At 37.9% G+C, this 14,543-nt stretch overlaps 1 protein-coding gene across 2 annotated transcripts in view; it reads left to right on the top strand.

Annotated features, from left to right (window-relative positions):
* The first annotated feature begins 265 nt into the window (after positions 1 to 265).
* Positions 266 to 14,543, top strand: part of CSRNP3 (cysteine and serine rich nuclear protein 3) — a 236,277-nt gene continuing 221,999 nt past the window's right edge. The window contains exon 1 of one of the 2 annotated variants that reach the window (XM_051848553.2): positions 266 to 504. The gene's annotated coding sequence lies outside the window, so the exon portion shown is untranslated. The remainder of the gene's footprint in view (positions 505 to 14,543) is intronic. The other variant, XM_008258688.4, reaches the window with a different exon arrangement.

The raw sequence follows: 14,543 nt of genomic DNA, 5'->3' as shown, positions 1-14,543 counted from the left end.
GTTCAGTCTCCTTCCTCTGTCTACATATCAAAATATACAACGAAGAATTAATTTCTTTTTCAATGAGAAAAATCAGTAGAAGCTGAGGAAAGACAATTTGCTTGCGTTTTTAGTATGAGTGTACTGCTTTGATTTCAGGTGGTTGAGGCATTTATTAGCCGTTTTCCTTAGATTCACAGCAAGCCCTTCTACTTCAGCTGAGGTCACTTGCACACGTGTCCCTTAGTTGGGAGCTATTCTTCGAAATATCTTTCATCTCTGCTTTCCTCTCCATCTTTTTTTTTCCCCACTCCCTTCCTCTCGCCCAGCTGCAGGGATTTGTCCTCTAAAAGAGTGGGGGTGGGAGGGAACAGGGAATGGAAGCAAAGCAGGGAGCATGAGCCAGAGAATGCCAGGATCTGGCTTTTGTTATTGGTTGGCTGCTGCCTGATGGATAGACGAGGGAGGAGTGAACTCTCTTCAGTGTGTTCTGCCGGAGCCGAAGTACAGAAACCATATTTACAGGTAAGAGCAAAAAAATAAATAAATAAGAAAAAGGAAAAGGAAGAAAAGGAAATGATCTTTTCTTTCAAAGAGAATCTTCTCCATTCTGATTGAAAAAATTTTATGATATGGAAATTATTCCGAAGACATCTCCCGAAAGTGTGCCCCTTTCATTACTTGGGGAAGCTTTGCAGTGAGCTGTTCTTTCTCTCTGCAGAACCTTTGGCTGATTAAAACAAAACAAAACAAAACCAACAAAACCAAACGCAAGTCTCAGCCTCGATAGCATTGTAAGCAAGTGATATTAAAGCAGAATTAACAGATAATATGAATCATCATTGGTCTTGCTTTTGTTTTTATTCAAGCTTGTGGTATTGAGAATCAAAGGGAGAATGAGAAAAGCTCAGTAAATTCCACAGGTCCTGAGAATATGGAGCCTTCTCTGTATATAAAATATAATGTTCATTGTGTGTTTTCAATATTTACAATGCAGTAAATGGCTTGGGATAATTATTTTGCAGACTGTAGACTTTTTAAATCACTAATTTAGAATGAATATTTGTGTGTATTTAAGTACACCTTCTGTTTAACTTACTCCTCTTAATAAATGTTATAATATTGAGTAGTTGTATAATTTTATTCAGTTAATTTTAAGCTTGTGTGATAATCAACCTTCTACTGTTATTTATCACCATGTACAGGGCTGTTTTCATTTTAAAAGCTCAAAAACCTTATTGAGAAAGATTAAACAATGCTGTGAAAGATAGCAAGCCTCATTAGCAGTTGCATTTTATCAATCAACTGTATCTAGATAAGAATTCCATCACAACATTTATATTGTTGGTAATACCCCCAAGAGAACACTTGTAACAGCTCTCAAGTTAAGATTTTGCTTTACTAGTGTCTTACCTCTCCTAACATCACCTTTTATTTTCCCTTAGAGAAAATACGGGAGAGTCCTAAACATGTAGAATAAATGACAAGTTTGTCATAAAGACATATGGAAAATAATTTTACTGTAAATCATTTAATTCTGTAGTTGTTTAACTCATAAATATAGGTCATTTACAGGTAGAAAAATCTCATTAACATTGGATTTGAAAGAAATATTGTTACTGACTTGGATACTTTGGAAATCAATAAATACCTGTTGAATACAATAATCAAAGTCTTTCAGTAATATAAATAATGTGTTCATAAATATTTTTAATATCTTTAATGAAGCATAAATTAGTAGGAGATGAGTATAAAATTTCTGAAATGTTTTTGGTCTTGTTTTCACATTTTTTGTTGAATAGGTATTGTCTTTGAATAGAATAACACAAACATAATAGTTCTGGCAAAATTAAAAAATATGGGGAAGAAATAAAGTACTGACTACTGAGTCAAGATTATCTAAATGCATGGATAATTACATCAAATTTCCTAAATGCACTAAATATAGTTAATAACATGTTTACATACTTTAGTGTCTTGTTGGTCCAAGCAAATACTGGTGCATAGTATATTTTGAGCTATTTGTCCATTTCAAAAAAAAGTCATTACCTAATACTGACATTTTGCCAAGTATCAAATTATTGATGAATTTTTTATCTTTGATATTTCAAACAAAATGTGGTTTAAATTGATCTACCATTTATATTGGAATTGAAGGAGATGTAGAAGACCAGATATTCACCTCTTGAATGTGTTAGAGGGACTAAGTCGATGCAGTTATAATTTTTGGAAATTATAAATTCTGAGTAGTGCTACCTCGAGGAATGAAGGGGAATTGATGAAAATTAGAGAGTAGAGTTCCACATGGTTTTAAATTATTCTGTTTCCTTGGAAACCAGCTGCTGCAGATGCATTTTGCTTTCTTTGGCTAAAAATATCATCCCTTTAATAATCACTAAGGGAAAGGTTCTGAATAAAACCAGAGTATATTGTTGCTGCTTTTTATAATTTGCTTAATGGTTCACATGTTTCGGATGAAAAGTATATAAACCCTTTCTCAATCAGCAATTCCTATCAGCCACTGGCAGGTGATTGGAAGTCTCATAAAAATGAGACAACTGTGGTAGCTTCTACTGCAGATCCTACAGAAACAGAGTGTGTGTGTGTGTATGTGTGTGTGTGTGCTGGAGGGGAGGCGGGAGAGAGAGAGAAGGAGAGAGAGAGAAGCATGAAAGAAAACAGTTAAGAGGTTCCTGTCCAAGTGAAGGATGAAACAAGGCAAATGAAAACCATGTAAGGCTGCTCGGTGAGAGATGGCAAGGCAAGAGCATTTGTTTTTCCTTTGGTACCAGTGTTTCTACAATTTAACTGTAGGTTTTTAATACAGATTACTATATACAACAATGTCTTTTGTAAAATGCTTTATTTTCTTTTTCTATTTGCAGTGATTAGTAATATAGAAAGTAAGATAATACATGATAAAACATTTTAAGTGTAGCAATCATTTTAATCACAAAAAGAAAAGCTTATGATGTATGAGCAGGCATTGCATAGTGAAGAAGATTAAATACTTATTTTGACTTATTAGGATAAAAATTCTTTAAGTTTCATGTCCAGATCACCTTTCATGAATGCAAATATTTCTTTACCTTTGTAATCTAATCCATAAAAATGACACATCACAACAACTGAAAATTGTTTATCTTAATATTAATCCATGTTAAAACTGAATAAGAAAAATAAATGTACACATATAATTTCTGATTTATTTGAAATAATTTTCTTTATTTGAAAAAAATGTTATTTTAATGTAGTTATTCTCTATGCTAATCACAATTACCATCATATGACTCTAGGCAGTTTCTTAAGTTAAAACATTTTCATTATAAAATCAAATGCTTTAAAGACAGCACCATCATCCCTTTTTTTCTCCCAGCTATTTCTTGAGAGGAAAAATCTTCATAAAGCTGTTACAGCTTTGCTAGTATTTTTATTAGAATTCAGATGATATCCTTGACTCTATTTTCTCTTTACTACTCATTTAAATCTTTTTTGACACATGATATTTTATTTTCATAATATTAACCTTAGTCTATTTGATTTAGTGTTAGCAATGTAGCAAATAAAGTCTGTACATTTAAACCATGTGTTAAAATATTTAATATCTAGCCAATACATTATTTAAAGTTAAATTAATTTGGTGTGTCAGTACTTTATTTGTCAAAAGGAGTTAGGATAGTGGGAAGTATTTGGTTTTTATTAATTAACATGAGCAAAGCACTTCAGTGGCAGCACTTCCAGCATAAACATAGATGACACTCAAGGGCACACTAACAACAAATCAGAGGGACCAGGAAATGGATTATGTGAAGAGTGAATGACCCCTATCTCAGGGACAAAATCATCAAGTGTTTCTTAAGTTCCTAAAAGTGGTGTATTGCATAGATTTATTCTTAACTATAGATAGTTTGACAGTTTGTTGTTAGTGTCTATTTACTCATGGTGATTTCTTTGCTAAAAGTTGTTTGTTAGAATTTAGTTTGTATGAGCCTATTACATCCTAGAAAATGTACTAAGAACAAAAAATAGTTGATAGCTTCCACTATAATATACATAAGACAACTTTTTATATAGCAGAAATATGCTAGCTAGCCAAATAATTTCATGTTTTTGGAAACGGAGGATTTGGATTTACAAGAAATGGAAACACCAGAGTAAGAAGGCTTTGATCTGATTTCACTATGTTCCATTGCACTATATGGGTAAGGTAATCCAGGCAAATGCAAAATCACACTAACCTGTGTAGTGAAGAACACCTTAGTTCAGATATATTGATCAGATGGTATTTTTGAGAATATGTTTTATATCTCAGAGTTTAATGTAGGGCTTAATGTAGGATAGAAATGGATTTGATTTAAAGTAATGATATTTCCTATTACCTTTCAGATTTGATTCAAGGTAATGATATTTCCTATTACCTTTTAGAAAAAGATTAAGGATCAGGGAATGTACTCAACCAGCAAGCTAATGATCAAGTTTGTATGTTTCACAGCTATCAATGAATCTGGTTGAGCTTTACATTATTTGATTTCTCAGCCAGTTGTTTAGGTCTGTTATTGCAATGACCTAAACAGTTTAACTCAAAAATTGTTGAATGTGTAATTTTTAGGTGTTTAGTTCTTGATTATGATGATCTTGACAAATGGTAGTGCTAATTCTAAGCATTACATATAAGCAAGGAATCTACTTTCATGATTGATTTCAGATTCCTGACAAAAAAGGTAGATATTAGAGATGTGACTCATTTCTAAAGTGCCCTGACACTTTAGTTAGATCAAAATACTTCTTTGAATACAACATCTTTAATACATATTTGAATACTACAAAAAAGGGTGATGCATACACACACACATTTCTGTATTTCTCCTCCTGACTCATGCGCACATTCATAAAAAGCCATAGTTTCAAGAAAAGCTACCAACAAAAGTAGTTTCATGAAAACTTTTCCATCTTTCAAAAATATTTTCAGTAATATTTAATATATACCCCTTTGGCAAATACTCATTTAATTTTCATCTACTATCTGTAAATATTTTAATTTTCTGTTATCCTAGAAGTTCTGTTTACAGAACTGGTCTGTAAACATAATTCACTCTAAATTCATCAGTTTACCTAGGAAGAAACTAAGGCACAGAGTATGATATTTTTAGTAGGAAAATAAACATTTACATCTGCAAAATCACAATAACGAAACACTATGTGTTTGGCTTAAATACTGGATATGTTGAACTAAATACAAGATGAAAGAAAAGTTGAATTCAGGAGGGCTTTATAAGAAAGTATAAAAGCATTGTGCAAACTAATGACTTCTGATGAATAACAACACAGGGATTTTGGAGTTGCACATAATTCTTGACCTTATTGTTTTTTATTGCATAATTTTGAGGGGTACAGTGTAATACTTCAATATACATATGCAGTGTATATTGATCAAATGAAAATAGTCAGCATTTTCATTTCCTTTAACATTTAGAAAGAATTTTTGATTAATGTTATAATTGTACATATCCCTGGAGCACAGTGTTCAATAAATGTAGACAAATGTACTGATGAAGTCAGGGTAATTAACATTTGTATTTCCCTACCATCAACATTACTTTATGTTTGCAAGCTTTGAGCTCCTGCTCCTATCTTCTATTTTTCATAAAATATATAATAGGTTATTATGGATTATATCAACTCATTGTACTATGGAACACCAGGATTTACTCCTCCCAACTAACTGTAGTATCCTGTGAACCTGATGTTGTAACTAATGTTACAGTTAAAAAATATTGATCATATGTTATTTTGAGGTCATATATTTAATATTTCATAATTCAATATAGAGCTTATAGTAGGATAGAAATGGTAAATTCACTTTACATGAATTTACTGTTAGATCAAAAAGACAAATCAGATTTTTTTTTCTAGTAAATGTTGATACAGTTGTTGCCTGTTGTGGATACATGACAATATATTCAATAAAAGAAATAAGTAATTTCCTAATCAGAACTCCTGGATGTCTTTACAAAGATTTTCATTTTCTTTCCCATCCTTAGGTTAGGCTAGTCATGGAAAATCAATATGTGTCATCAATCGTTACCCAGGTAATACTTATTGTGATGGTGTCAGCATACTGAGGCAGAAAGATTCTGAGAAAGGCTTTCCAAAATCATAAAAAAATCATTGTTTTGCTTAATCAAAATTCTCTTTTTATATTCTCATAAGACTCAATTTTCCAATTTTAGTCTTTAAACAGTGTTTTATTATTTATATTTATTCATTTTATTTGAAAGTCAGAGAGAGAGAGAGGAGAGAGAGAGATCTTCCACCACTGATACACTCCCTAAATGCCATCGAAAGCTAGGGCTGAACCAAGGCCAAAGCCAAGGAGCCTGAAACTCAATCCAGGTCTCCCATGTGGATAGCAGAGACCAAGTTACTGCTGCCTCCAAGGATACTCATCAGCAGGAATTTAGACGGAACCCAGGCAATCCTATATGGAATGTAGGCATCTCAGGTGGCATCTTAACCACTGCACCAAATGCCTACCCCTACATTTTGGGTTTTTTACCAAATATGACATCCAAGTAAAGGGCCCCAAGTCAGCCATCCCATCTGCCCAGTGAAATCACCTATAGCTAAGTGTCAAATGGGAATTTGAACTTGGAGACTCCATTATAATCTGCTGTCTTCAGAGATCTACACAACACACAAGTAAGGCCAATGAGAGAAGCCCAGGTCAGTTCTGTGCTTCCTAGGATGGCTTCTTGGTGTGATCCTTACAAGCACTTCTTTGACCACTCTGTAGTATTTTACTTAACTACCTAAATTATAATTCTTGGTGACAAGGATTTTCCTTTGTCTCTGTATCTATGCCTAATACAATGACTGGTGAATAACATGTGCCCCAAATGATTTTTCTGACTGAATAATTAAAAGAATAATTGCAGGCCAGCGCCGCGGCTCACTAGGTTAATCCTCCACCTTGTGGCGCCGGCACACCAGGTTCTAGTCCCGGTCGGGGCGCCGGATTCTGTCCCGGTTGCCCCTCTTCCAGGCCAGCTCTCTGCTGTGGCCAGGGAGTGCAGCGGAGGATGGCCCAAGTCCTTGGGCTCTGCACCCCATGGGAGACCAGGAGAAGTACCTGGCTCCTGCCTTCTGATCAGCACGGTTCACCAGCCACAGCGCGCCGGCCGCAGCGGCCATTGGAGGGTGAACCAACGGCAAAGGAAGACCTTTCTCTCTGTCTCTGTCTCTGTCTCTCTCACTGTCCACTCTGCCTGTCAAAAACAAAAACAACAACAACAATAAAAAAGAATAATTGCATCGAATAGTCAAGTTGCCTGTTCCAGCCTCACAGTAACAGCTATTCATTACATTCTAGGACAGCCACTTCCACGTTCTTCTCTGTTAATACTGTTCAGTGTTACAAGGTTCGTGCAAGCCACACAAAATATTGTACTGCAGAGTTTTTATTGTACAAATTCCACTTGGCCTCTCCCTCATTGACAGGAAACTTCATCCGCATACACTGCACATTTTGTTTCATTTTATTCCATTTTAATACCATGGTCAGCCTTCTGGATCTATGGGCTACTGATCCATGGGTCCTGTATTTGTGATTCAACCAACTGAGAATTGAAAATATTCGGGAAAAATAGTTGCATCTGTGCTGAACAAATCTAGACTTTTTCTTGCTATTATCCCATACATAATTTAATAGAACAACTAATTAAATATACTTTGCATTGAATTAGGTATTATAACTAGAGGTGATTTAAATTATAAAGCAGGATGTACACAAGTTATATGCAAATACTATGCCATATTACATAAGGAACTTCAGCATCTGTGGTGTGGGTAGCCACGAGAGACCCTGGGAACCAATGCCCTGTGGATACTGAGAGACAGCTGTATTATATTTCTTTTACAAAAAATATTTATTTATGTACTTATTTATTTGTGTGGAAGACATAGAGACTCAGACAAGCAGACATCTTTCATCCACTGATTTACTACTTAAATACCCAAAACAAAACAACTGCAGCTGAACCAGCCAAAGCTATGAGCCTGGACTCAACCTGGGTCTCCCAGATAGGTGGCAGGGAAGCAATTACATGGGCTATCACCTTCTGATTCTCAGGGTGTTTATCAGCAGAAAACTGGAATTGAAAGTAGCACATGGACTTGAACTGATATGATATACCAGCATCCAAAGCAGTGTCTTAGCCAGTGTGCCAAATGCCTGCCTATTATCCTATTTTTGAAAGACACTAATTATTAAATATTAAATTAATTATAAATTAATGTAATCTTGATTGTTATATTAGTATATAATATAAATGTGAAATAATATTTCTGTAACAAAATACAGTAATATATTTAATCTCTGAGCATTCTCATACATACACTCTTGTTCAATGAATCCCCACTCTTTTAAGCCAAAATTTTTCAGCAACATTTTATTCTGTTCTGGAAACACTTTATCCCATTTACATTGTTTTCTGGTGAAGAATCTGAAGCCAAAATGCATGGTAACTGACAATGCTACATCAGCTACAAAGAAGACAAGAGTGTGTGATTACATGCTGAGAATCAATATGCCCATTTTACTGTGCTTAATATTTCTTAAGGTGAAGGTGAGCTGATAATGTGCAACTGGTGAAGTTTCCTTATAGAAATATCTCCATAACCAGGCAGGCAGAACTGAGCCGGTGACTGGAAGTCTAAGAGGAAGAGTGATTGCCAATGTGCCACGACAGTGTTCGTTGATGCAGGGGCTGTGCTATGGTATACACACACCCTTTATGTGAGGGTTCATTCAGGCAGCCATCCTTGTTTACTTTTTTAAAGATTTTTAAGATTTATCTATTTGGAAGGCAATGAGAGAGAAAGAAAGAGGAGAGAGACTCTTCCATCCATTAGTTCACTCCCCAAATGGCCACAATGTCCAGGACTGTGTTAGGCGAGCCAGTAGCCAGGAACTCTGTCCAGGTCTCCCACATGGGTGGCAGGGCTCCAGCACAAGGGCCACCCTCTGCTCCATTCCCAGACACATTAACAGGGCGCTGGGTCCGAAGCAGAACAACCAGCCCTTCACTCAGCATTCCTGTGGGATGCGGGTGTTGCAGGTGCCACAGTCAGCCCCAGCTTGCCTGTTTCTAGAAACCTGTCTACTGAGGTAAAGGTTCTTATGACTGTCCTACCTATTGGTTCTTTAGGCAGTGCAGAGTAATGACTGATAGGCTGCATAATTGGCTTTTGCAATCAGACAGATGTACCATTTTACTTCCTGTGTAAATTTGGTTCAGTTACTTCTGAGTTTCAATTTCCTTATCCACAAAATTCAGTTATCCACCTGGGCAATACAAATGTACTTCAAAAATTTCATATCAGAATGGAATTAAAGACATGAATTTACTTCTATACAAAATCAATTTTGAAATCCATGCAATTTTTCAATAATGTGCATTTTCCACATATTATTAAAATAATTTTGCACCAGAAATTTTTTGCATCAAAAATAACTCATGATTTTATTTTCACTTTTCTGGAAACATTTTCAAATACTCTTATATTGTGATATTGGAAGATGTTGGTAGAACATTTTTCACTGTAGAATTTGGGACATAGTAAGCCAAGTGTACCATTTTAATAGTTATTGTTAATCATCCTTCTCTGTGTATAAGCCAAGAATGGAAGCAGCACAATAATCCCTGGGGTTTTTAAAATGACTTCACAAGTATTTTTCTTCATTAATGGATGAAAGACAACAAAATTCTTTTTCATGGGCTAATTTTTCTGTTTTTTTTCTTGTTTACCGCAGTGAAATCATTTGGTGTCGGCCGTAAATTTAGTATTATGTAATGTAGTGGTATTGTGAAAACAAACCTTTGAGCCTTAAAGAGCAAAAAGAATAGGACTTTCAAAATATAAAACTGGAGAGAATTTTCAAAATATGAGCATAGTTTTGAGAAATATAATTGAATATTTCATGGAAAATTGAATATTTCATGGAAATATCCTACAGTCAAACAAGTTTGGGAGAATATGGACAAGAGTTAACTAAAGCCCATTCCTGTCAAGCAATTACTATAGCAAAGCACATAGACACTGACTGAGAAGAATACATAATATTTTTTTTTATTTTTTGACAGGCAGAGTGGACAGTGAGAGAGAGAGAGAGAGAGACAGAGAGAAAGGTCTTCCTTTGCTGTTGGTTCACCCTCCAATGGCCGCCATGGCCTGCGCACCGCACTGACCTGAAGGCAGGAGCCAGGTGCTTCTCCTGGTCTCCCATGGGGTGCAGGGCCCAAGCACATGGGCCATCCTCCATTGCACTCCCTGGCCACAGCAGAGAGCTGACCTGGAAGAGGGGCAACTGGGACAGAATCCGGCACCCCGACCAGGACTAGAACCCGGTGTGCCGGCGCCGCTAGGCGGAGGATTAGCCTAGTGAGCTGCGGCGCCAGCCCAAAATATATAATATTAACAACCTTCAGACTTACTTAAAAATATACCCCCCCTTCCCAACATCTAAAAATCTTGGGTATCATGTCTGTATGTTACATTACACTAAACTTAAGACAGATAAGGGCTGGCATCCAGTGTTTAACCCATGATTTGCCACAACAGCATCTTCTACAGAGTGTCACCTTGTGTCTCCACACAACTGCTTGCTAATATGCTGAGGAAGGCAATGAATAGCCAAAGGACTTGGGTTTCTCCCACCCGTGTAGGAGACCCAGATGGAGTTCCTGACTTCTGACTTCAGCCAGGCCCAGCCTTGGCTGTTGCAGGCATTTGTGGAGTGAGCCACTGAAAAGAAGGTATTTATTGCTCTGTCCCTCCCAAACCCCTGTCTGCCTGTCACTCTGCCTTTCAGCTGAAGAAATTAATAATCTTTAGTAGCTCCAGTGTTTCCAACATAAGACCATTTCCAAGATTATTCCATTAATTACATATACATTCTTCATTAGAGTATTCAGATTTTCTTTTTTTAACTTTTATTTAGTAAATATAAATTTCCAAAGTAAAGCTTATGAATTACAAGCTTTCCCCCCTATAACTTCCCTCCCACCTGCAACCCTCCCAACTCCCGCTCCCTCTCCCATTCCATTCACATCAAGATTCATTTTCAATTCTCTTTATATACAGAAGATCAATTTAGTATATATTAAGTAAAGATTTCAACAGTTAGCACCCACATAACATAATATGTAAAATACTGTTTGAGTACTAGTTATAGCATTAATTCACATTGGACAACACATTGACAGAAATCCTACATGAGGAGTAAGTGCACAGTGACTCCTGTTGTTGACTTAACAAATTGACACTCTTTTTTTTTTTTTTTTTTTTTGACAAGCAGAGTGGACAGTGAGAGAGAGAGACAGAGAGAAAGGTCTTCCTTTGCCGTTGGTTCACCCTCTAATGGCCGCCATGGCCTGCGCACCGCACTGACCTGAAGGCAGGAGCCAGGTGCTTCTCCTGGTCTCCCATGGGGTGCAGGGCCCAAGCACTTGGGCCATCCTCCACTGCACTCCCTGGCCACAGCAGAGAGCTGGCCTGGAAGAGGGGCAACCGGGACAGAATCCGGCGCCCCGACCAGGACTAGAACCCGGTGTGCTGGCGCCGCAAGGCGGAGGATTAGCCTAGTTGTCGCTCCCCCTCTTCGTGGAGGAACGACACAGGACCCTGCGCTGTTCTTTCGTCTGCTCGGCCTTCCCCGGGTTTGCTGCTGGTTCTTCCCGGGTTGGCTACTATCCCTTCCACCTCCGTGGAAGGGCAGTTCCCCCTAGCCACATTCCCCACTTCCGCAGGGGAGCGGCACACCGCCGGCCAGCTCTTCTCGGGGGCTGCACAGGTGTTCCCCTTAGATGTTCCCCATAGATGTTCCTGGTGCATGCCGTCTCTCTCCTCCTTTATAGTCCTCCTCCGCCAATCCCAACTCGGCTGCCCACACGCCGAGTACGCTGCTCTCCAATCAGGAGCAAGTCCTACAGTTTATTGGTTGAACTGGAGGCAGCTGTGTGGAAGCTGTTTACTTCTCTCCCAGCGCCATATTGTGGGAGAGCAGATGTATAGAATAAGTCTTAATTCCAGTAACTTAGTCCAGTCCGGATTGCTCCCCACACTAGTGAGCTGCGGTGCCGGCCAACAAATTGACACTCTTGTTTATGGCGTCAGTAATCTCCCTAGGCTCTTGTCATGAGATGCCAAGGCTATGAAAGCCTTTTGAGTTCGTAAGCTCCTATCTTATTTAGACAAGGTCATAGTCAAAGTGGAAGTTCACTCCTTCCTTCAGAGAAAGGTACCTCCTTCTTTGATGGCTCATTCTTTCTACTGGGATATCACGCGCAGAGATCTTTCATTTAGGTTTTTTTGTTTTGTTTTGTATTGTTTTTTGTTTTTTTGCCAGAGTGTCTTGGCTTTCCATGCCTGAAATACTCTCATGGGCTCTTCAGCCAGATCTGAATGCCTTAAGGGCTGATTATGAGGCCAGAGTGCTGTTTAGGACATCTGCCATTCTATGAGTCTGCTGTGTATCCCGCTTCCCATGTTGGATGGTTCTCTCCCTTTTTTGTTCTATCGGTTAGTATTTTCAGACACTAGTCTTGTTTATGTGATCCCTTGGACTCTTAGACCTATCAGTATGATCAATTGTGAACTGAAATTGATATCTTTGACAAGTGAGATGATATTGGTACATGCCACCTTGATGGGATTGAATTGGAATCCCCTGGCACATTTCTAACTCTACCATTTGTGGCAAGCCAGCTTGAGCATTTCCCAAATTGTACATCTCCTCCCTCTCTTACTCCCATTCTTAAATTTAACATAGATCACTTTTCAGTTAAATTTAAACACCTAAGAATAATTGTGTGTTAATTAAAGAGTTCAACCAATGTTATTAAGTAGAATAAAAAAAATACTAAAAGGGATAAAGTATCAAGTTTTTCTTTATTTCTTTTAATTTTCTCCACTTTTTATTTTGTATTTATTTATATATGTACGGTGAGCAAATTTCATGTATTTCCTATAGACATATAGATTTAGGAGCATATGATACTTCCCTCCCTGCTGCTCATGCTCCCACCTTTCCTCCTACTTCCTTTCTGATTTTTTAATTTTCTTTTTTGACAGGCAGAGTTAGACAGTGAGAGAGGGAGACAGAGAGAAAGGTCTTCCTTCCGTTGGTTCACTCCCCTAATGGCCGCCACGGCCAGCGCTGCGCCAATCCAAAGCCAGAAGCCAGATACTTCTTCCTGGTTTCCCATGCCGGTGCAGGGACCCAAGCATTTGGGCCATCCTCCACTGCCCTACCGGGCCACAGCAGAGATCTGGACTGGAAGAAGAGCAACTGGGACTAGAACCCGAGGTGCCAGCACCACAGGTGGAGGATTAGCCAAGTGAGCCACGGCGCTGGCCAAATTATTTCTTATTTCTACTTCTTTTACAAAACTACTGCCAATAGTAAAGGAAAATAAATGAGTTAAATACTGTTCTACTTATGACATTAAAAGACAAAGCAAACAAGCCTTCTGGGAAGTAGCATAGGTTGAACTGAAGACACAGGGTCAGGTTGTCATGGTCCATTCCAACTTTTCTTCTGTTTTTTTTTCCTAGTAGAAAGATTTAGAAGCCATATTTGGACTGAGTGGTTTGATCTGTTGAGGATCTTTTTTTTTTTTTTTTAATTTTATTTGTGTTATACAAGTTTCATGTATTTCACATATACAGGTTTAGGAACATAGTGATACTTCCCACCCTACCCTCCCTCCCACCCACATTCCAACACTTTTTTTTTTTTTAATTTCATAGGTGGAGTTAGACAGTGAGAGAGAGAGACAGAGAGAAAGTCTTCCTTGCGTTGGTTCACTCCCCAAATGGCCACTATGGCCAGCATGCCATGCTGATGTGAAGCCAGGAGCCATGTGCTTCCTCCTGGTATCCCATGTGGGTGCAGGCTGCCCAAGCACCAGGGCCATCCTCCACTGCCTTCCTGGGCCACAGCACAGAGCTGGACTGGAAGAGGAGCAACTGGAACTAGAACCCAGCATCCATATGGGATGCCTGCACTGCAGGTGGAGGATTAACCAAGTGAGCCATGGTGCCTGCCCCCTAACATTTCTTACTCCTCCCTCTCCCATTCTCACTCTTAATTTTTATGAAGATCAATTTTAGTTTACTTAATGATTGTAAGGTTAACCCTACACTAAGTAAAGACTTCAACAAATATTATGAAGAGAAAAAACCACTGTTCCTCAACAGAAGAAACAAGGGCTGTAAACAATTATTGAATCTCAGAATGTCCATTTGACTCCAAAACATTACATTTTAGATACTCTATTAGTTACCTTGGATCAGAGAAAACATATAATATCTGAGTTTCGGGAACTGGCTTATTTCCCTGACTATAATGATTTCTAATTTGATCCATTTTGTTGCAAAAGACAGTATTTTTTTTTTTACAGCTGAACAGTACTCCATAGTGTATATCTATCATAATTTCTTTATCAAGTCTTCAGTTGAGGGACATCTGGCTTGATTCCATGTCTTAGCTATTGTGAATTGAG

Source organism: Oryctolagus cuniculus, chromosome 3, assembly GCF_964237555.1.
Source record: "Oryctolagus cuniculus chromosome 3, mOryCun1.1, whole genome shotgun sequence".
NCBI classification, from domain to species: domain Eukaryota; kingdom Metazoa; phylum Chordata; class Mammalia; order Lagomorpha; family Leporidae; genus Oryctolagus; species Oryctolagus cuniculus.
The sequence above is the reverse complement of the archived record's forward strand: the minus strand, read 5'-3'. Positions and strand labels throughout refer to the sequence as shown.